This window comes from Pan troglodytes, chromosome 13 (genome assembly GCF_028858775.2).
Source record: "Pan troglodytes isolate AG18354 chromosome 13, NHGRI_mPanTro3-v2.0_pri, whole genome shotgun sequence".
Classification (NCBI taxonomy): Eukaryota; Metazoa; Chordata; class Mammalia; order Primates; family Hominidae; genus Pan; species Pan troglodytes.
Window position 1 is genome coordinate 83847088 of NC_072411.2, and position 26973 is coordinate 83874060.

A 26973-nucleotide genomic window follows, 5' to 3' on the forward strand; every position below is an offset into this window, starting at 1 on the left:
CCCCTTCCCACTGGCCCCTTGCCTACTTTCTAGATGAGAAACATAAGATGCTGGAATGATAACACTAAGAACTTTTACATGTTGCTGTATATGTAAATAATAATGTTTACCTTCAAGAGAAAATAAGTTAATCACATTGGCTAATATCCTCAGCTCTCAGAATTGATTATCTGGGTTTGACCTTGGGCAAATTACTTAACCTCTCATTTCCTTAGCTTTTGCACCTATAAAATTAGTTAATGATAGTATCTATTCACAGATGGGAGGTAATTCTCCACAGGTTTCTCACATTTTTGCCTGTCTTGAGTGCAGAAACACTGATAATTCTTGTTTCAGACTATATTTTTAAAGATGTTAGTATAGCAAACTGTCTTGAAAGATACATACAGTGTTTTCCTCCAGAGCAAAGGGCAGGTGTGCTGACTGTCTAGCATAATAGAGATAGTATCTCCCTCTGGAGCAAAGGTGAGCATACTTCCTGCCTTTTTGAAATATTTGGGTTCCCTAATCTCAGGATTTCTGTCCTGTAAGAGTACCATCTCCAAAAGTAGGTGTCATCTGGCCCTCAGAGAATTGGTACAAATGGTGGTACTCTGTTATTCTTGATGTGAATACAAGTTGAGCATCCCTAATCCCAAAATTCAAAATCCAAAATGCTCCAAAATCTGAAATGTTTGGAGTACCGACATACCACCACATCTGGGAAATTGCACACCTGACCTCATGTGATGAGCCACAGTCAAAATGCAGTAAGAACTTTTGTTTCATGAACAAATATTTTAGAAAATATTTTATAAAATTACCAATTACCTTCAGGCGATGTGTATAAGGTATACGTGAAACATAAATGAATTTAGTGTATAGACTTTGGTCTCATTCTCAAGATGTCTCCTTACATACATCCAAATATTCCAAAATCTGAAAAATCACAAATCTGAAACACTTCTTGTCCCAAGATAAGAGATAATCAACCTGTAATGAAGTCCTCTGTCTCTGACCCAGGAGTCTCATATCTTTTGTCAGGATCCATGCATTTGTGACAAGCTAGCATGTTAGCTCACAAGTATGGTAAAATCTCAGACTCTTCACAGTTCTTGGCAATGGATTTTGGTTAAGAAATCAGTAAATAAACATAAATTTCTCAGAAGAGTATATGACACAAAGCAACTAAAGACTGGTTAAATCAGTCATACCTCTTCAATAAGCCACTCACAAACAGCCTCATTCTAACTGTATGCTCTTGGGTAGAATGTGACATTTTTAAAAAATATATAATACGAAGATAATAAACTTTTATGAATTTTCTTATTTCCCTCTCTCCAACTCTCCCTGCCTCACTACTCACACATTTGAATATCATGTTTTCAATTGTGGGAAGGTTAAAATCAATATGTAGTGTGACCAATGTTTGAGTGACAGTGTTTCTAAAAAAATTCAAAGTTTTCTCCATTATCGTCAACTCATTTTGTTATTTCTCTTTCTGATTCACTACATCAGCTCTTTTAAAACACTGGTGACTTTTTTTCCTGATGTGTGTTCTATGCTATTTTCAGAGTTCTGTTTTCTATCTGTAAGGCTGTCAAACATAGTAGCTCCATCTTTTAAAAATAATGTTTCACCTTTTCTTTTTTTCTATACTATAACTCATACTTTTGAAAAATCAGCATGACCTTTTTCATTCTTGATCAACACTTAACAAAAGAGCCTCCCTGAAGCAAAAGGAAGTAACTAGAAGAGACAATATGCTGAATGATCAGGATGTGGGGCCTAAATCTTGGCTTATACCCAGCTGGTGTACTTGACCACCTACTTTATGTAAGTTTAGGGATTTCAAAATCCCCCATGTCTCCAGATCTTTTGAACACTGATTTGCCATGATCTTTGGTCATTATCAGTTTAGATAGATAGGGGCCTTGTCTTTAGCTGGCCACTGTTAAAACACCATAGTCAAGGATGATTATTATTAGAATAACTACTTATCAACTAAAGCTCCAAGAACATGAGCATGTTACTGTGCAGGGAGAAAACAGGGAGTAAGGAAAGAGTGTCCAGAGTGAGATCTGTATCTGGGCAGAACACAGGAGGACATGATACTAGAGAGGTCTAGAATTTGGCAATGTATGGGAACTTGGAAGGCTTTATTTATTTCCTTATGTGTCCATCAATGGGGAAACCACTCGAAGGATGAAAATGATAAGAGGTAGACTCTGCTTTTAAAGTACTTCTAGTCTAGCTGGGGAAATTAATCCCACACAACCTAGGTAGAACACTGTATGTAATTGTGTTTGTGGTATAGACATAACTATACATATTGACAAGACTATTGACTTTATACGGGACTATTAAGACTTCAAAGAAGGGAGACATTCTTAACTCAGGATTATTGACAGCTTTCTCTGGAAATGGCAATGAAAAATTAAAGAGGAGAAAGGAGAGTGGTCAAAGAAAGGAACAGCAATGTACGCTCTGCCCATACAGGGGTTGTGTGGGAGCAGTTACCAAAAGATGAGGCAAAACAGTTTCCAGCACAATTTGGCTTTGAGCTGGGGACACCTTAGAAGGGAGACGTGGAGTTTGTGTGTGGCCATGACTCATACAAAACTCTGTCATTCAATTCCTATATTTGTAAAAACAAATTAAATGGAATTTGCTTGTTACTCTCCTAATTTGTGATGTGTTTGGCTCCATTAGGTTATAGCAGGCATTACCTGAAAGCATCTATTATATGGCAATTTTGGCATGGAATTAAGGACTGAATTAATAGAACCCTATAAGCCCTATTTTTGCCCTGTAGATGATTATAATATTGTAACCAGATATACTAAGGAAACACTGATAATGGGAATATCATTAGCACATTCTTTGTAAGATGACTGGAAATGAGTGGCCTGTGCTGTAATACTCTGCTTTCAGTTACTCTGTCCTTGTTCCTCAGCCTTCTGTTCTCTAAGTTCTAATTTCTTCTCAAACTTGCTGGGTAAATCTTGGCAGAAAGTTTAGCAAGCTATATCTAGGAGATAGTAAAAGAATCACATTTCAGGATGTGGGAAATCCTGCATTTGGCCTTTCTGGATCTTGAAGAGATACTGCTTTAAGGATTGAAGGCCAGCTCTCCTCTTGGAAAAATTTTGCAGATAATTGCCAATGATATGTACATTACAACAGGATCAGAGTTTTCAAAGTGAATCCAATTGGTGAGAAGGAATATTTCAAAAGAATAAGAACTAAAGAATTTAGTGAATTTAGACCCACTCCTAATACTTCAAATAGCAGCTTTATTTTTCCCTCAGAGAAGTCATTGCCAAAATGGACATACAGAAAAACCAACGGTTAATTAAAAAAACCCATTAGCTTGAATCATGAAGAAATAATTATAAGAACCAGGGCTGGTTCCTCTCAATTTTGACCTTTTGTTTTACTGTTCAATGTAGAATTTTTGATAATGTTTGGATTCAGTACAGTGAAGATTTATCTTGTGTAGTGAACTCTATGAAGAACAGACTTGACTTGGAAATAACTTACTGGCTTAAAAAGAGTCACTTAACAATTTCTTTGGCAGTAAATAAGGCATAATGCTATTGCTTATGGTTTTTGTTAGCTGGGTTTTTTTCCTGGTGAAAAGAGATGTTGAATAAGAATTTCTTTCTTACAAAAGCTTTGGTATTATTAACATAATTGACTAGGATTTGAAATTCTATGAAAACAAATGCCCTTTCACCGGTTCTTGTTTTGAATATGTGTATTCATTTAGTGCTTACTTGAGGATTTAGGATCTTGTTCACTATTGTTCTTTAGGATAACTTTGAAGAAAATATTGTTGTATGAAACCATGGATGGTATTAACATAGCTAATATCCCGGATGTTTTATGAATACTTTTATGAATCCTGATATTTTATGAATACACAAGCTTCATTGAAAATATTTTTTCCATTTTATTTTCTTAAGTAGAATTTTCTATATTGAAAAGTATAAGACTAAAAAGATCAGAGTGCCATAACAAGGGAGAAGGATGACCATATAAAGTGTGGGAAGAGGTTCAGTAGGTATTTTCTCTAGACATTAAGGAGATAATGTGCTAGACAGTTCCTGGAACATAGTTAGAGCTTTGATGTATTGTTTTTGGTTGATTGATATACTAAGGAAATGGTTGCCCTTCACTGTCAGAAGTGAACATAGGATGTGAAAAGTAAATAAAGCCTGAAAGGGCAGCTTATACTGTGTCATTTTAAATTCTTTCTGTCTCTGGGCACCACACTTCCCCACAGCTTGTTTTATAAAGGCCTATAGTATGGCGAAGATTCAGGAGGAATGAATAATAGGGCCTCTGAGCAGGGGAAAAGAGAAAAGAAAGATCTGAAATGAAGGTGGGGCTCTGAGTTAGAAGCAAAAGTATACTTTCGAGGAAGGTGGTATAATCTCTGATTTAAGAAATCTGTAGTACTAAAGGGGGAAAAACATATCAGAGAAGTAGAACTGGAAAATGGGGCTTTGGATCCAAATTGTACACATCATTGGCTTCTCCAGTATCAGCTATGTGTTCCCAGCTCATGGCAGGGAAGAGCCCTGAGGGATTCTCGTCATTACTTCCTCACCTTGGGGTAGCTTGAACTCTGAGGAGATAAAGCAGGGACTGTTTCCTGATACTGTATATCCCTAAACTCTTTGATCGCTTTTTTTTTTTTTTCAGTCCCCTGATGGGGTAATTAGTAATAGTAATTCCTAGCTACCCAAGAACTAGGAACAAAGCCTAATTCCTTTTGGAAAAAAAGGTTCTAATGCCAGCCTCATAATTAATGGGATATCTAAAATGTGGGCTAATGGCCTCTGTGTGTTTCAATTTCCTCTTTTAATAAACAATCTCTACTGATATCCTGTGTTAAGATTAAAGATATACAACACTTTTAGAGGAATAAGGCATAAGATTTGTATCTGAGTTAGTAGTACACTTTATTTTGTGCTTAGCATGGGAAGAGCCTCAGACAGGTACCTGTGTGGAATTCTGATGCATCTGCCATTAGAAAAGTAAATCTTTAGGATTTGTTCTTGTATTTGTTTGTGGGAGGGTGTTGAGGAGGGGCAGATAGTGCAGGAAATAGAAAAGGGACCAAATAAAGTGAAATGGCTATGAAGAAGACCAAAGGGTACCTTTCTTATGTGATTCACTTAAACTTCACCTAGGAATGTGCTTTTGTTTTCTACATTGAAATAAAACAGATGTTTAAAGGGATTCTTTCTTATAGCATAGTTATTTATGTCAGTGTTACTTCTTTTATTTACCTACAAACTCCTTGAGGACAGAAGCCATGTCTCATATTTTCTACTCTTACAAGATATATCATAGAGACATTCACTCATAAAGAGTCCATAAACATCTAGTGTGTGAATATGATCTGCTTATTTTGCCAGTTGCTATATGGAAATAAATCTCTAGTCACATGCTATGTAATGATAGTGGTGGGCACAGATAATAAAAGGGGACTGGATAAATGGGTCAGCAGACTGTGGTTTCCATTTCCAAAAAGTGCTTTAAATGGTCAAGGGAAATTTATTTATTTATTTATTGAGACGGAGTCTCACTGTGTCATCCAGCCTGGGGTATAGTGTTGCCACCTCAGCTCACTGCAACATTTGTCTCCAGGATTCACATGATTCTCCTGCCTTAGGCTCCCAAATAGCTGGGATTACAGACGTGTACAACCACACCTAGCTAATTTTTGTATTTTTATTGGAGACGGGCTTTCACCATGTTGGCCAGGCTGGTCTCGAACTCCCGACCTCAGGTGATCCACCCACCTCGGCCTCCCAAAGTGCTGGAATTACAGGCATGAGCGACCGTGCCCTGCTGGTAAGGGAAAAATTTTAAGAACTGCTAAAGATTCATCATTTATATATGGTCATCATTCAAATTTCTGTGCTTTTTTGCTTGTTTTTAATTAGGGCCCGCTATCATTCCCAAAATATATGTTCCTCAACAACTGACTCTATGTTTCATCATCTTTAAGACAAAGAATACCAGCTCTCTTTAAAGTAGTGCTTTGAAATACAGTTTGGGAGGTAAATATAGATGTAAAATTGTATCTCCTAGCTCAAAGAGAACTGTTGAAAGAAAGGTAGCTGCTTTGTTTTTCTAGAATGTCAGTGTCACTATTTTTACAGCTCCTTTTGAGAAACACTAGTTTGTGAAAGGAAAGCATCTCAGAAGTTAAAGTTGATGGTTTAAATTCTTATGCCTGTTGTGTTCTGAGGAACATAATTAATGGGAAGATAACAAGAGGCTGAATACAGCCTTGTTAAACTTATTCACAGAGCCAGTGAAATGATTCTGAATTGAACTTTCAAAGTCTGAAAGAAGAAAGTGTAGTATGCTTTAGACAGAAAGCCACAGGGTGATTGGGAAAATGCGAGATATGAGCAGGTGTTATGGTAGCATTCTAGTGAAGTTTCCAAACTGTCAGAATAAGCAAGGTCCCTTCCCACACTGATAAACACATACTTTTAGACGGCATTCCACTCTTTGAGGCAGACTTAAATAGTATGTTCGTTTATTAGTGTCTGGAAAGGGATGCCAGTGAAAAACTTGCAAATTTGGTCCATTTCAAGAAATCAAACCTAAACTTGTTGCTGTCAATCATTTTTTGATAGATTTAATAAGGAAACCACTTTGTGGGCAGACTTAAGACATGGAAACTGTCATTTGCACTATGGAGAAGTTTCAAGAAAAAAAAGCAGCTATGGTTAAAAATCAAGAAAGAACTGCCAACTTCAGGACCTAGATTTCTTTATACTTGTATAACTTACTTTTGAGTTTTTTGAGGGGAGGGGGAATTTGGGATTTTATCTTTCTCTTGTTATCATTGGTCCTTCCATCTCACCCCATTGCTGCTAGGAAAATTACATGGTCAGGCTGGGTGTAGTGGCTTACCCCTGTAATCCCAGCACTTCGGAAGGCTGAAAAGCGGGAGGATTGCTTGAGCCCTTGAGTTTAAGACCAGCCTGGGCAACATAAGGAGAACCCTCTCTCTGCAAAACATTTAACAATAAAAATTAAGCTGGGAGCAAGATGCTGCATACCTATAGTCCCAGCTACTGGGAAAGCTGAGGTGGGACGATCACTTGAGCTCAGGAAGCTGAGGCTGCAATGAGCTATCATCATGCCACTGTGCTCCAGGCTGGGTGACACAGCAAGACCCTATCTCAAAATAAAATAAAAAATAACATGGTCACATGATATTAATAATAGTTATGTAGCGTTTCCTTTGAGGACATTTAACTTTGGGGCAAAATTGAGGTTGAGTTATATGACTCAAGATGGAGATAGGGAGAAGGTTGGTGGCAGTGATAATATTGCTATTAGAAAACAAGTGGGGGAGACCAGCTCAAATCTGAGAAATACCCTGGGGACAAGCCTTGCCAAGGCCACAGAACTATTTCCAATGGCAGGAGCTGGAGTTGAGGTCATCTACACAGTTACTGACCAGTTAGTGGGTGGGTACTGGGTAGGAAGGGAGGTGCCTTGGTCTCTCACTTAAAGCTTCTGTGTGAGGAGATTTCATAACAGAATATTTTCCTGAAGGAAATTACTGCTGCTATATATGTGGTACTCTGTGAAACAAAGATACTGAGTAATTATTAGTTCAGCGAATAAGAGAGTGAATAAATAGATATTTTCCCCCCATGGAAGTTCTTTTCTATTAGGATAAGTTTATATAGTCCATCCAAATGTATCCTAATTTATCTATTAGGATAAATTTATACAGTCAATCCATATACATACATGTAGAATGTAACATATTTTTATTGACTTTCTACATGCTGTATTATATTGTCTAGGAGTGTTATATGGATAACACTACAAAGGGAAACTATATTGAGTTTTAAATCAGTGATTTAAAAGCAGGATTTTACAAATACTAGTAACAGTCATAAGTTTCATTTGAGTGCTTACCAAGTCTCATATTCTGCTGAGTCTCATACATGTATCATGTCTTTTTGTGTTCACAGAAAAAAAAAAACCAATGAGGTCAGTATAAGCATCCCCCTTTTACACAGGAAACAGACTGAGATTGCTAAGCCATATGCTGAAAATTGCAAAGCTAGTAAGGGACAGAGCAAGGGGTTACATTCAGAGGGGTCAGACTCCAAGTCACACCATCTTTTAAAAAAGTTGTACTAATTTATGGGGTACTTGTGTAATTTTGTTACATGCACAGATTGCATGGTGATTAAGCTAGGTCTCGGTTATCTATCACTCACATGATGTACCTTTTACCCATTAACCAGTTTCTCATCATCCTCCCTGCTCCAAGCCTCTCACCATTCTGAGTCTCCATTATCTATAATCCTACTCTATGTCCACGTAAATACTTTTTAGTACCTATTTTTGAGAACATGTGGCATGTCTTTCTGTGCCTGATTTGTTTTACTTAAGATAATGACCTTCAGTTCCATCTTTGTTGCTGCAAAGACATGATTACACTTTTTATGGCTGAATAGTATTCCATTGTGTGTATGTGTGTGGTGTATACACACATACATATATACATATACACATACCTTACTCAGGAAATAGACACTCAGATTATTAAAGCATACACTGAAAATTGCACAGCTAGTAAGGGACAGAGAAAGGGGTTACATTCAGAGTAGTCCCATTCCAAGATATGTGTGTGTGTGTATACACCACACAGATACACACACACACACACACACACACACATATATTTCTGAGAGTCTCACTCTGTCATCCAGGCTGGAATGCAGTGGCACAAACATGGCTCACTGCAGCCTTGACTTCCTTGGCTCAAGCAATCCTATTGAGTAGCCAGGACTACAGGTGCATGACACTAAGCCCAGCTAATTTTTTTTTTTTTTTTTCAAGAGAGAGGTCCTCACCATATTCCCCAGGCTGGTCTCGAATTCCTGGCCACAACAAATCCTCCACCTTGGCCTCACAAAGTACTGGGATTACAGGCATGTGTCACCATGCCTGGCCTCCATTACATATATACATACACCACATTTTCTCTCTCTCTTCATCTGGCGATAGACATTTAGGTTGATTCCATATATTCTATTGTGAATAGTGCTGCAACTGCAGATATCTTTTTGATATATTTATTTCTTTTTCCTTTAGGAAGATATTCAGTAGTGGAATTACTAGATCAAATGGTAGTTCTATTTTATTTTAGTTGTTTGAGAAATCACCATACTATTTTCCATACAGGTTGTACTAATTTACATTCCCATCAATAATTTAACAGTTCATTTTATCCGCATCCTGATTAACATTTGCTATTTTTTGACTTTTTAATAATACTCATTCCAACTGAGGTAAGATGATATCTCATTGTGGTTTTGATTTGGGTTTTCCTGATGGTTAGTGATCATGAGCATTTTTTCATATACCTGTTGGCCTTTTGTAGTCCTCTTTTTGAAAAATGTCTATTCATGTTCTTTGCCCACTTTTTAATGAAATTGGTTTGTTGTTGTTGTTGAGTTCCTTGTATATTCTGGATATTAGTCCCCTGTCGGATGTGTACAAATATTTTCTCCCATTCAACAGGTAGTCTCTTCACTCTGTTATTTCTTTTTCTGTGCAAAAGCTTAAGTCCCAGTTGCTTATTTTTGTTTCTGTTGTCCATGCTTTTAAGGTCTTAGTCATAAATTCTTGGCCTAGACCAGTGTCCAGATGAGTTTTCTGTAGGTTTTCTTCTCCTAATTTTATAGTTTGGGGTTTTACATTTAAGTCTTTAATCCATCTTGAGTTGATTTTTGTATATGGTGAGTTAGGAGTCCAGTTTCATTTTTCGGCATGTGGCTATCTAATTTTCTCAGCACCATTTATTGAAGAGGGCATTCTTCCCCCAGTGTATGTTCTTCTTGGCTTTGTCGAAGATCAGTTGACTATAAACATGACAAGGTATGCATTCTTAAATCTAAATTATCTTATAAATACAGTCAATGAATATTTTAAATTTTTTTTGAGATGTAGGCCTATTTAAGAATATAAAAAAGCTATAGTTCCCTCCCCAAGACTAAATATACGTATGTGCATTGACATGTAATTTCCAGGTATATGGACATACATCCTGCCACCCCTCCCATTATGAACCCCATGTTATTCATATAAATACCAGCCTTAAAAAGGCAGGAAATCTACAAAATTATGTTGAGAAATGGAAAGAAATATGAAAATTACAATAAAAAGTTTTCTGAAGGCCTCACCACAGAAATAAATATTAAGAGGAAAATTCAGGGGCACTGAATTTGAGAGTAGTTGCATGTTCAAGCATGGAATTTGCTGCACCAATACTTCAAACACCTGCAAATCTTTCCTATTCACCGTGTTAAATTGCATAAGGTTTCTTCTCCCCTTGTTCCTTTCACCTTCTTCTGTAATCCTATACACCCCCCTTGTCTCCTTGATTCTTGGAATCCTCAAGTATTTAGTGCCTACTACACATCAGGCACTCTTCTGAGTGTTTGTGATATACCAGCAAAAGGAAAAACAGAGGGACAGAAAATCACTGTCTTCCTGGAGTTTATATTTTAGTGGGAAGACAAATGATAAAAAGAAATCTACAAAAGAAAATATATATTATGTTAGAAAGTGATAAATGCTATGGGGAAAACATTGGGCAAATTGGGGCTAGAAGAATGACAGGTTGCAATTTAAACGAGGATGGTCCAGGATAGCCTCATTGAGAAGGGCATATTTAGGCAAAGATTTGAAGGCATTAACTCTGTGACTTTTGGAGAAAACACTGTTCTAGACAGAGGGCACAGCCAGTGTCTAAGTCCAAGGCAGGAGGGTGCTTGATGTGTTTCAGGCACAGTGTGGAGGGTGTGGAGCCACATGGAGTGAGTGAAGAGGTAGAACTAGGAGGTGCGATCACAGAGGTAAGGGGTGGAGCAGAACATACAGGGTCAAGGTGGCCTTATAAGATCTTTGATGTTTACCCTGAGAAAAATGGAAAATCAATGTAGATTTTGAGCAGAGTGGCATAATCTGACATAGGATTTAAATGAGTCACTCTAGCTGCTATATTAAGAAGACTGTAGCAGGCAAGGGTAGAAGTTACAAAATCAGTTAGGAGGCTTTTTAATAATCTAGGTGAGGAAGAGTGATAGATTGTAAGTAGAACTGAGTAGTTGAATTCTGCATATATTTTGTCATAAACGGTTTTACTACTGTATGTTTCTCTCTATGCACTGCTTTAGCTGCATCCCACAAATTGATTTGTTATGCTTTAATTTCATTCAATTCAAAATGATTTCTAATTTCCCTTGTAATTTCCTCTTTTGATAAATGGATTATTTAGAAATAATTACTTTTATTTTCTAATATTTGGAGATTTTCTAGATGTCTTTTTGAGAGGTCTCAAACATTTTACATTATTTCAATTAATTTAAGTGTATTAATGTATTAAGATTTGTTGTATGACCCAGAAGATGGTCATTCTTAATAAATGTTCCATATTAAGTTGAGAAAAAATGTGTACTCAACAATTGGTGAAGTGTTCTCCCTATACAAGCTCAAACTGATAGATAATGTTGTTCGGGTCTTCTATATCCTTAATGATTTTCTTTATTTTTGTCCTGTCAATTCCTGCAAGAATAGTGTTGAAATCTCCAACCACAATTGTGGATTTGCCTTATTTTTATCAATTTTTGCTTCATGTATTTTTAAGTCTTTTTGCTAAATGCCTACACATGTAGAACAATAATGCTTTCTTGGAGAACCAATCCCTTTATCATCATGTAATATCTCTCTTTATCCCTGGTAAATGTCATTGAGTCCTACTTCAGTTATTAATATAGCTACTCTCGTTTTCTTTTGTTTAGTTTTAATGGTGTATCTTTTCCCATCTCTTTACTTTGTATTTATGTCTTACATTTAAAATAAATTTCTTATAGATAGTGTACAGCTGGATCTTGCTTTAAAAAAATCTAATTTGACAATATTTATCTGAAATTGTTGTTTATATTGTTTACATTTAATTATTTATGGTTTGATTCAACTACCATCTTACTAGCTTTTCCTAATGTTCCATCTGTTCTTAGTTTCTTTTCTCCTATTTTTATTTTCACCTTCTTTTGGAATTTTTAAAAATTCTGTTTTATTCCTACCATGGATGGGCATATTAGATATACCTTTCTATAAATATTTTAGTTATTTCTGTATATTTTAAAATATACATGTTTAATTAATCAGGATATACCTTAAAATATACTACTTTATATGTAGTATAAGAACCTTAAAACAGTATATATCCAATTCCTTCCTCCCAACTTTGGTGCATTTTTTCTTTTTGAGACAGTGTCTCACTCTTGTTGCCCAGGCTGGAGGGCAATGGCACGGTCTCTGCTCACTGCAACCTCTGTCTTCCAGGTTCAAGCAATTCTCCTGCCTCAGTCTCCTGAGTAGCTGGAATTACAGGCACCCGCCCCACGCCTGGCTAATTTTTTGTATTTTCAGTAGAGACAGGGTTTCGCCATATTGGCCAGGCTTGTCTCGAACTCCTGACCTTGTGATCCATCTTCCTCAGCCTCCCAAAGTGCTGGGATTACAGGTGTGAGCCACCAAGCCTGGCCACATTTTACTTTTACATTTGCGACAAACATATAATGCATTACTACTGTTTTTGCTTTAGATAATCAATTATTTTTGAGAGCAAATTAAAGTAAGAAAAATTTCTATTACTTTGATTTATTTAATTTCCAGCACGCTTCATTTCTTTATATAGATCCAGGTTTATGGCTGGTCTAATATTCGTTTTGATTGAAGAACTTCCTAAATTTGAAATTTTAAATGCAGACCCTATGAGATTTCCAGACATATTAGGTACAGCCATGGAAGGAAAAGCCAAAGATGACCCTAGAGTTTATAATAGAGGTGATGATAAATCACAATGATCGCAGCAAATAATTAAAATAATTATTTAGGAGGGGATACGGGTATAAAAACAAATTCAGCTCTAAAAGAGGAAAACCACTTGATACACCAAATATATTTTGTAATCCAGATATTTGGTATGAATTTTTCTACACCTCAAAGTTCAAATTTCAATGACCTGTAGAAGTTCAAGGCTTTTCATAATTCCCAAGGAGGTGGAGGAGGGATTAGATGCTGTGTATGACTCCCATATCGACAGATGCTTAACTCTTCTCCTCCACTTCAGTCTGGATAAAAAACTCAGTCCCTTCACTGGTTTCAACAAGAAATCTACTCTCCTGTTATGCTAAAGCCCTGTTAACCTCAGTAGGGAAGGCACCAGGTTCAAGAGGCCTAAGAGACCCGCAGCCAGCAAAGGAGACGTGGGGCTTTATTAGAGGCTCAGGGAAGAGTCCAGTGGTGGCAGCCTGGACAGGAGAACCTCCTTACATACAGAAATGTTCCAGTAGCAATGAGCTAGACAAGATATCTGCCTTACTTACAGTCCGGTGGCAGCTGGCTGGACAACATAACTGCATGGCCCAGTGGTAGCGGCTGGTCAGGAAAATAGCAACCACTTGCAAACAGCATGCAGTTGATACAGCATTTTCACTTAACACCCTCCACCTGATGACCTCCACTTGACAACCTTCATTTAATCCAGAACTCAGGGCCTCAATCCCCTCTACAGCCTGTGTTCCACAGGATGGGCCAGGGCTCAGATTTTTATCATAAAGAACAAATGTCTGAGTTGGCCACTTCCGGATTCCCGAGCTCAGAAAACACATTCAGATATAACTGTCCTGTAGGTTCATTCTAAGGGTATGCCTAAGTTACTGCTATCAGGTGCATTTACCCTACATCATCCCCACACTCCACCCCTCCTTACACATTTATCAGTTTTTCTTAACTCATTTTCATTCCCTCTTGTGATCTTCCTTCCCTTCCTATGAAATTGCTTCCTGTGAGTTCCAAATTCTTTCCCTTATTTTAGGCAGAATATGTATCTCCTACACTCAGCATTACATAGACAACCCCTTAAAGAGGTTATCAGAATGAAGGAGGCAGGCCAGACATGGTGGCTCACAACTGTAATCCCAGCACTTTGAGAGGTTCAGGCAAGAGGATCACTAGAGGCCAGGAGTTTGAGACCAGCCTGGGCAACATAGTGAGACCCCCCATTTCTACAAAAAAAAGAAAAATAAATGGAGTTATGATTACACCACTGCATTCCAGCCTAAACCACAAAGCAAGACCCTGTTTCTAAAAAGATAAATAAATAAACGAGGCATCAGGATCTTCCCTTTTTAGAGATTCAGCTTTATAAATATAACCTATTGGCACAGGTAAAATTTCCTAGGGATTTGCATGCGGGAGTTTACTAGAAGTGCTTTTGAAAGCTGTATCTGTGAAGGTGCAAGAAAAACAACACAGGGCAGAGGCAGAAGTGAAATGAGGTGTGGTTGAAACATTTGCCTTACCCAGTGCCACAGAGACCTTGCAAGGTTGAAATGCTCCAGCAAAGATGTCCTTCATTACAGAATCAATCATTGGATATAGGCTGCCCCAAATAATTGGGCATAGATTTGCGCAAGGCAGTTTCCTTCAGCTGAGAGCACAGAGTTGGACACAGCTGCTAGTTGTCAGAGCCAATACCCCAGGCATCTGGAGTGTGCCCTGATCATGAAGGGGATCTGGGAGGTATTCAAATATATCCACTACAATCCAGCCTGTGCCACTCCACTCCACTAGCCTCATATAGTATGTTCCCCCCACAAGGGAACAACACTTCCAAAATTGTAATTTGTCTCCTACTTACAATTCTGGAAAAGTTTTAAGAGGAAGTTTAGTGGGACAAGCTACAATGTCAGCCCTTCTCCTGTCCCCCTCCTTCCTCCCAACCCCTTGCCATTATCCTACCCCCACCTCTACCCCTCCAGCTATTCTCTAGATTGCACCTGATGTTTATAGTCTCTCATCTACTTACCCCATCTACTAGATTCCTCTCACCCTTAACTATCTTTTCTGTTCATCTTGGTTACTTACCTGGTGGGATGACCCAGACCCTTCTCCCTGAGGGGGTCTGGGCCCCTAGTTGCTGTGCTTTTCTCAGGATTAAGTTCTGCATGTGTCCATTTACCACCAAAATTGGTCAGGAGAATACCAAGAGCCCTCCTCCTTCTCTCCCAACAGATCACCTGAGTAACTTCATCTTCAGTCCTCCCCCTACCATGAATTCCATTTGCCTGTTAAATATTCTCCTCCTGCTCCACTTGGAAAGATCCCATTAGTAAAGATTATGAGAAAGTATTTCTCATAATCTAAAAGGATTTCCATTTACTGCCTTTATGTTATTACTTCAACCTGGAATTTCCCTCCTATTCCATCATCCCGAATCCTCCATAAAATACTTATTTTTATGATCCAACTCGAATCTTTCAGGAAGTGAGACATTAATAAATTGAGTCTCCATGAAGAAACTCCTGTCAAAAATAGATCTTCCCTCCTCTGAACACCCTGCAATCTTTAATGTTAGAGCTCACATCTTACTATCTTTATATCGCTGCACAAAGCACACAGCAGGTGCATAAAGTTGGATGAATAAATGTCTTAGCACCTTACGCTTGGGACACACAGCCTTGTATTATATTTTGGAGTCATTTATCTGTCCTGTAAGTTAAAAATCTCCTTGAAGTCAGAGACCAGGTCACAATTTTGATTTTTATCACATCTCACAAAATGTCTTTACATCAAGTTAGAACCAGTTAACGTGTTAAAAGAATTACTGTTAACCCAGGACACATGAGAAGAGAAGCTGACTCATGCTGTAATTACAGGAATAGATTCCATCTATCCTATAGGGTTTTCTGCAGGTGCAGTGGCCATTTAGAAGTGTCCTGAATCGAGGCTTGGGGGACAAACTTTTGTTCTCTGCATTGCCTAGGCATTGGATGTCCTCTGTGTGCCAGGGAGAGCAGATAGCCTTGGGTGAGACAGCTTCCTTCACCTAAGGGCAAGTCCTCAAATAGGACACAGCTGTGAGCCCTCAGCATCCAAAATTCCAGTCAACTAGGATAGTGACTACCTTGATTCTAAAAGGGGATCTGGGTGGCACACAACAGCATTAAATATAGCATCCCTGAGTGGGAAAAACACAGACACTGGTCATGTTTCATGAAAAATCCTCTTCTTGAGGCATGGGGGGAAAGAACATGGAATTTCCCTGTAGCACCCAAGCCTCAAACTCCTCCTCTGAGCCCAAATAAGTCCCTTTTCTCTTTGGGGATTTTGACTAGCCCTTGAGGTATTGATTTCTGGCTCTGCTCTATCACTTGGATACTGGGAAGGTTCCTCCTCCCTACCTGCACAGTGCTTGTCCTCATACTAGTACTGTCACTGCGTCAGCCTAATCAGGAGGCATCTCCTTATATTAGTAAGATATCCCATGATATGTGAATTGCCAGGGGCTATGCAATTGTTCCTAAAGATCATAGCAGTAGAAAATATGGGGCCTGAAAAAATACAATTCTCTTCAGTATATTCTACCATCTTCTACTCTCAGAATAAAGGCTTACTTCTGGGTTAATGACACCTACATACAGGGAAGGTGCATCAGGCTCTGTTCTTCTTAGCCCCTAACTGCATGATCTCTGCCTCCTATAAAAAGGATCCAGAATATCTATGGGGCATTTTGTTTGCAAGGATGACCTATCTACTTGGTTCCTCTTTGTTTTTTACTTCAATTTCCAGATAGCTATGGAAAGTCTCCCATAGCAAGTATCATTTCCTAGAAAATACTGATATTTTCTATAACCAAATTTGAAGAGGGGAAGGGAAGACACTTTCATTTCATCTGGCAACTCTATACACTTTCCTGAATGTGCACCACACAAATGGGAACCACCTAAATGTGATTTGTACTTGGACGGTCACAGGTATTCTCTCTGCAGTCAGATCTCATAAACTAAGAGTAAATTAATGAACCTGGTCTCTCCCTAGGACTTCCCACTTTTTCTGGATTTTGGGCCAGAGCAGAGGTTAGAGAAAATTTCCTGGGACCCTACTTGCAAGGAAGTTAATTGACTGGGAAGGCTGTTAAACCAGCATCATCATCATCATCTTCAATTTTCAAGTCTCAACTGAAACCTTCAGTTCAACTCTGCCATTTGGTTTGGTTGCGTAAAGACATCGGTCATCCTTTTCTCTTCTCTTCTTGTGTAAAGATTTGCTAACAAGGATAATTTAGATCTCCCATGAGTTTTAAAGCTTCTCTTATAATGCCTTACTGTATATTGCTCTTGTAATAACATGCTTCAGCTGAACCTGATTTTCCAAACTGTTCAATAGCACCTTGTCATATGGCTTATTGCAAAATACTCTAGTATCAACACACATCCAGGGAGCTTTTCTCCTTCCTGTTGGTACATGGTGGGCAAGTGGATTTACGAGTTCCAGCAACTCGTCACAGTATCAAGTATGCTTTTTGATGCTGTCAAGGATTTCGTCAATGAGGTGAAGCCCTGGCAGGACTGAGATCATGTGTACCTCCTAATGCCAGGCCCTATAAACTTTATTTTAATCTCCTTCACACTCCTGCTTCAGAAACATACCACTACTGCAACACAGGATGCTCTCTTCAAACTCAAAATCCTTCTGTCTGTTCCCTGAACTGGACTGCCTGAAAGTGTGTTTAGCTAATGGTCAACAGGTAGTTCTCATGAGGCTGCAATGCTTAACCTGATAACCGATTCAATAGATCAGGATCTGATCTATTGACAGTCCCCAGGATCAAAGGGACCCTCAACAAATGCATCAAGGTAGCAATATTTGATCAGGCTAAGCACGCTTCTTCCAAAATGAATGTTGTATTTTAGAGTATGCTGAGGTAAACTTCTAAAAAAGACCCTCACCTGCAACTTGGGGTTTTTGAGGGTCGTGTAATGGTATGGTACCTCGTTTAGCTTAAAATATTCAATGTTGAACAGCATGTCCATATGTAAAAGTGAATGGCACAGTTGATCTCAGAGTAGATCTCTACCTTGGGCTCCCTATGAGTCTGTTATAAAATTGTTCTCTAAGATTTTTAGAAAGATAATATTTAACATTGAGAGTCTTTGAGGCACATCCTGGAAATCCACAGAAGGCCTTTTGAAAGAGTTTATGAGATATTACCTTAAATCCTTCTAATGTCTTAAGAAAAGGTTTTACAGCCACACACTTGAATTCATATTTATCATGTTTTCTGACAGCATTCTGGATTTGATCTTTGCCCCAGAGTTCTTTCTTATTTTTGAGGGTTGCCTTCTGGGAGAGACTAGAGATGAAAAATAGTTTTATTTCTGAACTCAGTAAATTTTGTCCCACTTATATTTGTTTTCATTCTGCTCAAAAAAAATGAGTAATTTCTTCCTTAGCTTATATCCCTTTGCCTTCATTTTATGATATTCAGCTTAAATAAATAACTTGTCATTTTCAACACTTAGCCTAGAAATATACTTAGCCAGATCAATTAATTCATTAGGTACATTTCTATTTTTACAGGTGACAGATTTCCTAAACTTTCCACCACTACATATCCAAGGTCTCCTATCTTCCAGGCTCAAATAACATTTCACTCACTCTTCTTTAAGCCTTCACTGATACCCTCTTTGAGGCTCACTGGTCCTAGAAACACTTTATTTCCGAGAAATAATAATCTGTTACTCTTGCTACATAGTAAATCTACCCAAAACCTAGTTGTGTAACACAACATTTATTTTGTCTTGCTCATGATTTTGTTTAACAAATTTTGGGAAGGCCTCTGCTGGGCAGATCCTACCTCAAGCCTCTCTTGCAGTTTTAGTCAAATGTTGGTTAGGGCTATAATCATCTGAAGGCTTGACTGGGCTGGACATCTAAAGCTCGCTCTCATGGCCAGCAGTTGACATTGGCTGCCAACCAGAGTGCCCACAGGCAGCCTCTACATATAGCTTAGCTTCCTTATATCATGGCAGCTTCTGGTAGGTGGACTTCTTAAATGGCAACTCAGAACCCCACATGTGAGCGTTCTCATGAAAAAGGTGGAAGTCGTATCACCTTTTATGATCTAGCTTTAGAAATTATATAGCATCAGTTGTCCCAAATTCTATTAGTTAAACATGCTCAGATTTAAAGTGAGGGAATTCTGTGAGTTAAACACCTCAGATTTAAAGTTAGGGAATGCTTATTCACTTCTCAATTTCAGAAATGTCTAAAAATTTTGCAGCCACTTTTAAAAGCCCATCACATGGTGCCTTGCTGTTAGGCTTTCTCGTGTATTACCAGCCATGTGATGGTACCAAACAGATAAGGGATGTTGTATAAGCATTTGTTGAAGTCATGAATTTTGGTAGGGAAAGAAAAGGAATTCTGTGAGTGACAGTAAAACTAATAAGGCACCATGTGAGGTCTCTTTCTCTTGGTTCTTCAAGAAGAGAAGAGACACTACTTTTGCCTCTGTTGCATGATGTAATCACCTGTCTGTCTAAAGGTAAAGGACTGACTAGTGTTCTTCTCTTGTTTTTTTATTTTTTATTTTTTATTTTTTTTTATTTTTTTATTTTTTGACCATTCTAGGCCTAAGAGACAGACTCCTAGATTGCTGTATTAGTCTGTATCATACTGCTATAAAGAAAGACCTGAGACTGGGTAATTTATAAACAAGAGAGGTTTAATTGACTCACAGTTCTGCATGGCTGAGGAAGCCCCAGGAAATTTACAATCACGGTGGGAGGCAAAGGGGAAGCAAGGCACATCTTACATGGTGGTAGGAGAGAGAAAGAGAGCATGGGGGATGGGAGAGTGCCACACTTTAAAACCATCAGCCCTAGTGAGAACTCATTATCACAAGAACAGCAAGGGAGAAATCTGCCCGCATGATCCAATCATCTTCCACCAGGCTCCTCCTACAACACGTGGGGATTAAAATTCAAGATGAGATTTGGGTGAGGACACAGAGCCAAACCATATAAATTGCCAAATCTTTTATTTGAATTTTCAAAAAGGAGTCAGATTTCCATACTCCAAGAAGATGTGGAGTTATGATAATCTGGTAGCAACCTTGAGTAACATAAGGCAAACAAGTGATCTGGAAGAAGTAGGGATGCTCTTCAAGTCCTCTGTTCCAGGGAGTAACTTTGGCCACACAGCTATATAACTGAACATCTTTCTCTGTTCTAAGTTAGTCTCAGTATCATAAAGGGTCTTAATTTTCTTCTGTTACTGGATACAGGGAAATTCTTCATGTGGAGGAGAGGAGCTACAGGAATATTATATGCCAAGACCGAATACCTAGACTCCAAATTAGGATGAGTTTCAGTAAATGCACTTTTTATACATCATAAAAAGTTATAAACAGGACAAAAGCCTTAAAAAATTTGGTTATTGTCCCTTAACACTCCCATGCAACAAGTTATCATGCTCATAAATGGAAATATCTACTGAGAAATGGCATCTTGTTCGAAGCTTTTGAAACAAAACAATTTCTGTGATGCATGTCTAGTGATGCCAAGAAGTCCATCTGCCAGCCAGAATTTCATCCTTTAAAAACCTTGTTATGGCAGCACAAAAGAACACAATAAGATTTGTTTAGAGTGTCAGTTTTCCATCTCTGGGCTAAAGGGATTAGGTCTAAATTGCACATCATTAGGTAAGACTGTGCATGAAAATGTTTGCTTCTTTTGTCCGTAAAATTACTTGCTGTTATTTTAGAAATAGCCAAAAAATATTAATTGGACTAAATAAACCCATTCGTAGCATCATAAGCAGTAGATTTATCAGTCATTCTCATTTATGTTGTTATTTGACACACAAAAGTAGTGGGAAGTTTCAAGTACAAATGTTTATTGGACATGGCAAGAGGTTGAGGAGAGGCCATATAGTGTGGTAGTTAAAAGCATATATTTTAGAGTTAGTCTGGGTTTTAGAGTTAGATTGGGTTTTAGCCCTTCTGGTAAATAACTGTAACTTCAGGAATATAACTTCTCTGTGGCTCATTTTCCTCACTTGTAACATTGAATATCAGTGCTTAGTAGAGAGTAGATGCACAGTTAACAATTTGGGTAAGAATGAGCACATAATTTCAATACGTTGTGTGTGTGGGGGGGGTGTGTGTAGGAGAGAAAGAATGAGAATATTTTTGGAGGAGTACATACATAGAGAATATTATTGAAGACAATAGGGATATGATGGTCAGTTTTTAGTATACTGATGATGAGATTTTGAATTTTGAAGATGTTGGAACTGAACAAGAATAAAATGTCAAGAGGCTTATGATGATATACATCACTTTGAGAGCCACTTGACTCTTGTACCTAGTACAAAGCAGAAAGCCCAAAGCATTTCTCATGTCTCAGCAAGGCTCAGCCGTCTACTAGATGAAAAAGTTGGAAAGCCACCAGGCCATTACTTGTCATAGTAATCAACTTAAAGGTATTTTCATTTTATTATGGGTGGGAAGTTCAGTATGATATACAAATAAAAGGCAACTTTCCTGAGAAAGAAGACTGGCGAAGGAGTGGAGGAAAGATTTAGAGGTTGCCTAGCCCTTTCTTCCTTTTTGAAATGAACTGGTAAGGTCATCCTTGCTCTTAATTCTTGTATGTTAGGCAATTTGGAAGAAAGACATCTGCAATATAATGCTGTAATCTTGCCATTATCAATTAGGATAATCATTTCCATTGCTAAGGCTTATTTCTATAATGATCTTGTTCAAAAAAATAAGATTTAGACATGTATGTAAAGAAATCGAGTATAGAGGGCAAATTTCTAGATTTTAAAAAATGCTTTCACCAAAAATAGGTTTTTATTTCCTTTAAATGCTGTCCTATTCAAAAACAATGCTTTTAACACCCTTCACACAACCTTTTAAAATATTACTTATGAATCTATGCACCTTGATAAAATGTTTCCTGTTTTTCATTCCCCAAGGCTAAGGTGACACAATTATTAGCTTTCGATAGGGTTAAACAATAACTACCCATGCTTACTTTTGTGAAAGTACGGAAAACAAATATACCTTGAAGCCCTGTAACAGTTGAAAAAGTTCCCATACTTTGGCTCTTTCTTATTTTTCTTTTTCCTAGAAGAGCACAGAAGAATTGGAAGAAAAAGAACAATACTTTTAAATAAATGTTTTATCCGCTTCTAGTGCTGAATATATCCTTTCTATCCCTAAATTTTAACCATGTAATATTTTTTAATGGGGACTATTTTTAATCCTCTGTAGTAGCAGTTACAATATACCAGGTAATATTCTAGATGGAGGGAGTACACCAGTAAATAGGACAGATCAAAACCCCCGCTATCTGGAGCTTACAGTCTACTGGGGGAGACAGAAAATGAACAATATAAGTAAGTATAGAATGCGTCAATAAGCATAGAATGAAAGAAAAAATAAGGTAGGAAGAGAATGCGGAGTGTCAGTGGGGTGGGCAGGGGCTGCAGTTTTAGAGAAGGTGGTTAGGGAAGGGCTTTTGAGAAGATGACAGTTAAGGGAAGATGTGAGGGAAATGAAGGAGGATGCTTTGTTTTAAAGAACAGTTGGTGGACCGAGTGCAGTCAGCCAGGGGAGAGTATGAGAAATGAAAAGTAAGAGAAGGTCAGCTTGGTAGTCTACTGTGACGACTTTGGCTTCTATGCCATTACATTAAATGGCATTGCAGGTAGAGGTGGGAGGCCATTATAGGTCTGTCTACATCTTCTGTACATCTCCACCCTTCTCCATTCTGTTCTCTGGCCCAGAGAAGCTGAAATATATTTTCCTATTTTCCCTTATGACCAATCATACTTCCTTTTGGCCACCTTCCTCCTCTTTCAATTGTCCAAAGGTTCCTTCTGTTAGAGAAGCAGACACGTCAAGCTACCTGTGTTTCCCTGGATCGGTAGCTCTCAACAGTGGCCGTAAGCCCACGTGTGTCAGTCCCACACTTATTAAAATGCAGATTAGTCAGCCTCCCTCAATGCATATTCAGTCAGTATTTCTACAACTGGGGCTTGAGAATCTGCATGTTTGAAAATTTTCCCAGGGCATTTCTTTCTTGTAAAGTCTGAAAATTAGAATCCTAGATTATAGAAACAACACCCTTCTGATGGGCATCCAAGTGGTTTCTTAAACCTAATTTTTTTCTAATCTCCAAAAAGGAGAACTTAGAAATAATTTGTTTGTCTCTGCTCTATTTTGACTGAGTATAATCTGCTAGGCTTTTATTTCTAGTTTATTCAATGCCTATAAAATATCTCATTTTGTGATGTATTTTGTAATTTTTTTTTTTTGAGACAGAGTCTCACTCTGTTGCCCAGACTGAAGTGCAGTGGCATGATCTCAGCTCACTGCAACCTCTGCCTCCTGGGTTCAAGCTATTCTCCTGCCTCAACCTCCAGAGTAACTGGGATTACAGGCACGCACCACCACACCTGGCTAATTTTTTGTATTTTTAGTAGAGACGGGGTTTCACCATGTTAGCCAGGCTGGTCTTGAACTCCTGACCTCAAGTGATCCACCCACCTAGGCCTCCCAAAGTGCTGGGATTACAGGTGTGAGCCACCGTGCCCAGCCCAGTATTTCGTCATTAAGTACTATCCATAAGAATCATTTTGCACATTTCTCATCAATTTGTGTAACATGAGATTCAATGTCTGGCTTGAAATTTTATAAACTGTGAAAAGATTATGACTTTCATGTTTTTTACTAAGTCTAATCCCATGACAGATTATTCCATATATTTTTGTATAACAGTACTGATTTTATTTTTATTTGCATGCTAATGTTTCTATGATAAATTATATTTCAATATTTTACTTGTATTACAAATAAAGTCATTCAAAAATTACTAATCAATGCTATGCTTTTATGCGTTTCTCTGAGTCATAGAGGGGAAATGAGTCTGTGACTTAGATGGTTATAGAATTTGTCATGAGGAGTCTATGTTTCCCAAAAGTGTATGCAACACTGCTTTCACATTACACCCAATCTTCTGGAAGACAGACACTAGGTTGATATTTTCCAGAGTTTCTGTTACAATTTCCAGAGTTTAGCACTTTTAAACAAATATTGTCCTTTCATTTTCTTCAGATTTCATAGGTGGATTTCCCCACACCAGAAATTATTTCAAGATATTAGGGCAAATCAAGGTTGTCATAAATAAAGAACAAGGCAGAGGTAAAGCCATGTGCCAAGCAGATAATAAATATCTAGCTGAGTAGCTAAATGCAGTCCCATCAAAGAAGACCGATTCTATTGGTCTCTTATTAATAATGTTGAATTATTTCCTGACACAGAATGGGTGTGGTATATTGATTGCAAGAGCTGCGTAATAGATTGGGCTGAGATTTAAATTAAACCAGCCTTCTAAGCTGGAAAGGATCAGATGATGGAGTCTTTATGTTCCACTTTGGCTGAACTGTGTTTATGGTGAACACACAAAAGCATGCATTTCCTTTCAAACGTTAAGATTTGCAGCTGTTGGTTAAAAATACATCCAAAATGGTACCAAAAGCAAATGGTCCATACATTTTAAGAATGTAAGGAAAAGGCTGATGAATTTTTTACAAATTACATTGCATGAGATAAAATGTCTCATAAGAAAAGACTCTTAGAGAATTTCTGCTCCTCTATGCCTCTGGTTAAATTATTTAAGTCAATGTGTTTAACATGAATGCATTTTTCAGAAAGAGAAAAAAATTTCCACATTTAAAATAATTGTGCATTTTCTTTTATTAGCAAAAAGGCTTATAAAACCTCCAGATTCTGGAAGTATAGATGAATAAATAAGGAGTAACATGTAAAAAAGGGAGAGAAAATAATTTTGTATTATATACACCAAAAGTCTTTATTTGCATTAAGATTTTTACATAGGGATTATATAGGATTTTGGAAATCCTAAATTTGAAATGAACCTTGAAATTTATCAAGTTCAGAACTACTAATAATAACAACAATTATGTTAATAATATAGCTAAATTTTGAGCACTTATAATCTGCTGCAAATTTTTAAAAGAAGCTTTACATATGTAATCTTAGTCAATCCTCACAACAACCCTATGATGTAAATATTATTAACTTCATTTGACATTATGATAAAGGAACTGAGACACAGAATGTTTAAAAATTCTGCGTGAGGTCATAGAGCTAGCAAGTGGAAGAGTCAGTATTAAGACTGAAGAAACACTTGTAAAATTAGCCCAGCCAGTTCTGTCCAGGGAAAGTGTACACAGCTGTAGAGAGTATGATTTGAAGATGCCAGAAGGTCTACCCAAGTTCTATCCAAACACAGTACCTTCAGCAGTTTACAACACTACTTCAAATTCCCACCAATAAAGAAAGTGCTTTGTGCTAAGTTATTGCCTAGAAAGGACATGTGTTTAAAATATTACCTAAGAAGAATTGCTCATTAATGATATCAAGACAAGGTGGACACATTTTAGGGAAATTTGGATGATAAAAGAGAGAGAAAAAAAAAGAGCTGTTGGAGGTAAAGCATCATGATATATACTTTTCTTCAATCCTGGAAAAGTGGAAGGGTAATGAAGATAAAAATCATCTAATTTGGTTCTGATTGGATATGGAAATTGTACATCTTAAGTTGTCTTCTCATTTGGGAGGTATAAACATAATAGATAGTTAAAGCTTTACCATTTGCAATTGTTAAGTTTGATTAATAGCAAAAATAATCTACGTATAATATATTTGCAATTGTTAAGTTTGATTAATAGCAAAAATGGTCTAGGTATAATATAGCAAAAATTATCTATGTATAATATCTAGGCAAGTCAAGGAGACTTGCCTCCTTGAGCAGAGATTCTTAAACAAGGGTCCACATAAGAACCCCTATTGATATATGAAATTTCAAGTATGTACGTGAGAATACACAGCACCCTAAAAAGACTGTCCAAATTCATTAAATTCTCAAGTGGATGTAAATCTTTTAAAACTGTCAAGATAGCATAGAATCAACCTAGCACAGCTGAACTTCTTACATATCATCCAAAATTAGTGCCTTCTGGAAGTGGTCTTTAACAGCTAAGAGAATAATATCACATACAACTGTTTTGAATTTTGTATCCTAACGAGCACCTAGAGCTACATTTAAGCTGATATTTTAGAAAGCAAAATATGATATCAAAATACTCAAGATAATATCGCACACCACCGGTTTGCTAGAACTACCTTTTACTTTTCCAGTGTGTTTCTGCAGCAGCAGATGCAACTGTCTGGGATTGGGGTTTTAAGTAAAGAATATGCTACAAGGAAATGAGAAGGTATGTCAATAGATGTTCTTAGCAAAGAGTTAGGCAATTGGAGTCAGCAGTCTATTAATTAAAAATACTTTCCAAAATGAACAAACTGATCTGACTTTCTTGATGAGTTATTACCAGGTTCCTTTCAGCTCTTAAAACATTTGCTTTACTCTGTGTTTAACAACAAATGTGGGCCAATTGCTGTGAGTTAATTGAAAAGGATTGTTTTCTAGTTGCCAAGAAACAGTGCTTTCTTACATTATGCCGGCCATTATGTGCACAGATCAAGCTTCCTGATTTTTCTTTTAGGGTTTAAGAATATAGGCTGCTGTGATTTAGCTGTCCCTTGAGGAGAGGAGAGCAAATCAAGAAGGCTTTTGGGAGCGTTGTTCTATTTCAATTTACCAGGTAGGATCTGGATTTGAAAGTGCTACCTTCTTTCTTGTGCTTAACTTTTCCTAAATCACTTAAATGCTTTCATGTTGAGTGAATTAGTAGATCTACAATAATGATATTACTTGACATAGTTTCATGTAAGATCATGCCACATTGATATTCTTCCAGTTGAAGATTCTGAGAAAAAAGAGAAAAAGAGATAGAGATAATAATAGATGTCTGTGAGACTGGTTCTAGAGCTTGTTGTTGGTTTCAGAGTAGTAAATACATGTAAATCAAGAGGTTGTGAGTGTGCTTAGGGTTGAAATATTGTTATTGCTTTGGAAGCAAATATCATTATGTCTCTTTAAAGGAAAGATTTCAAATCTTGTTTGGTTCAACTACAAA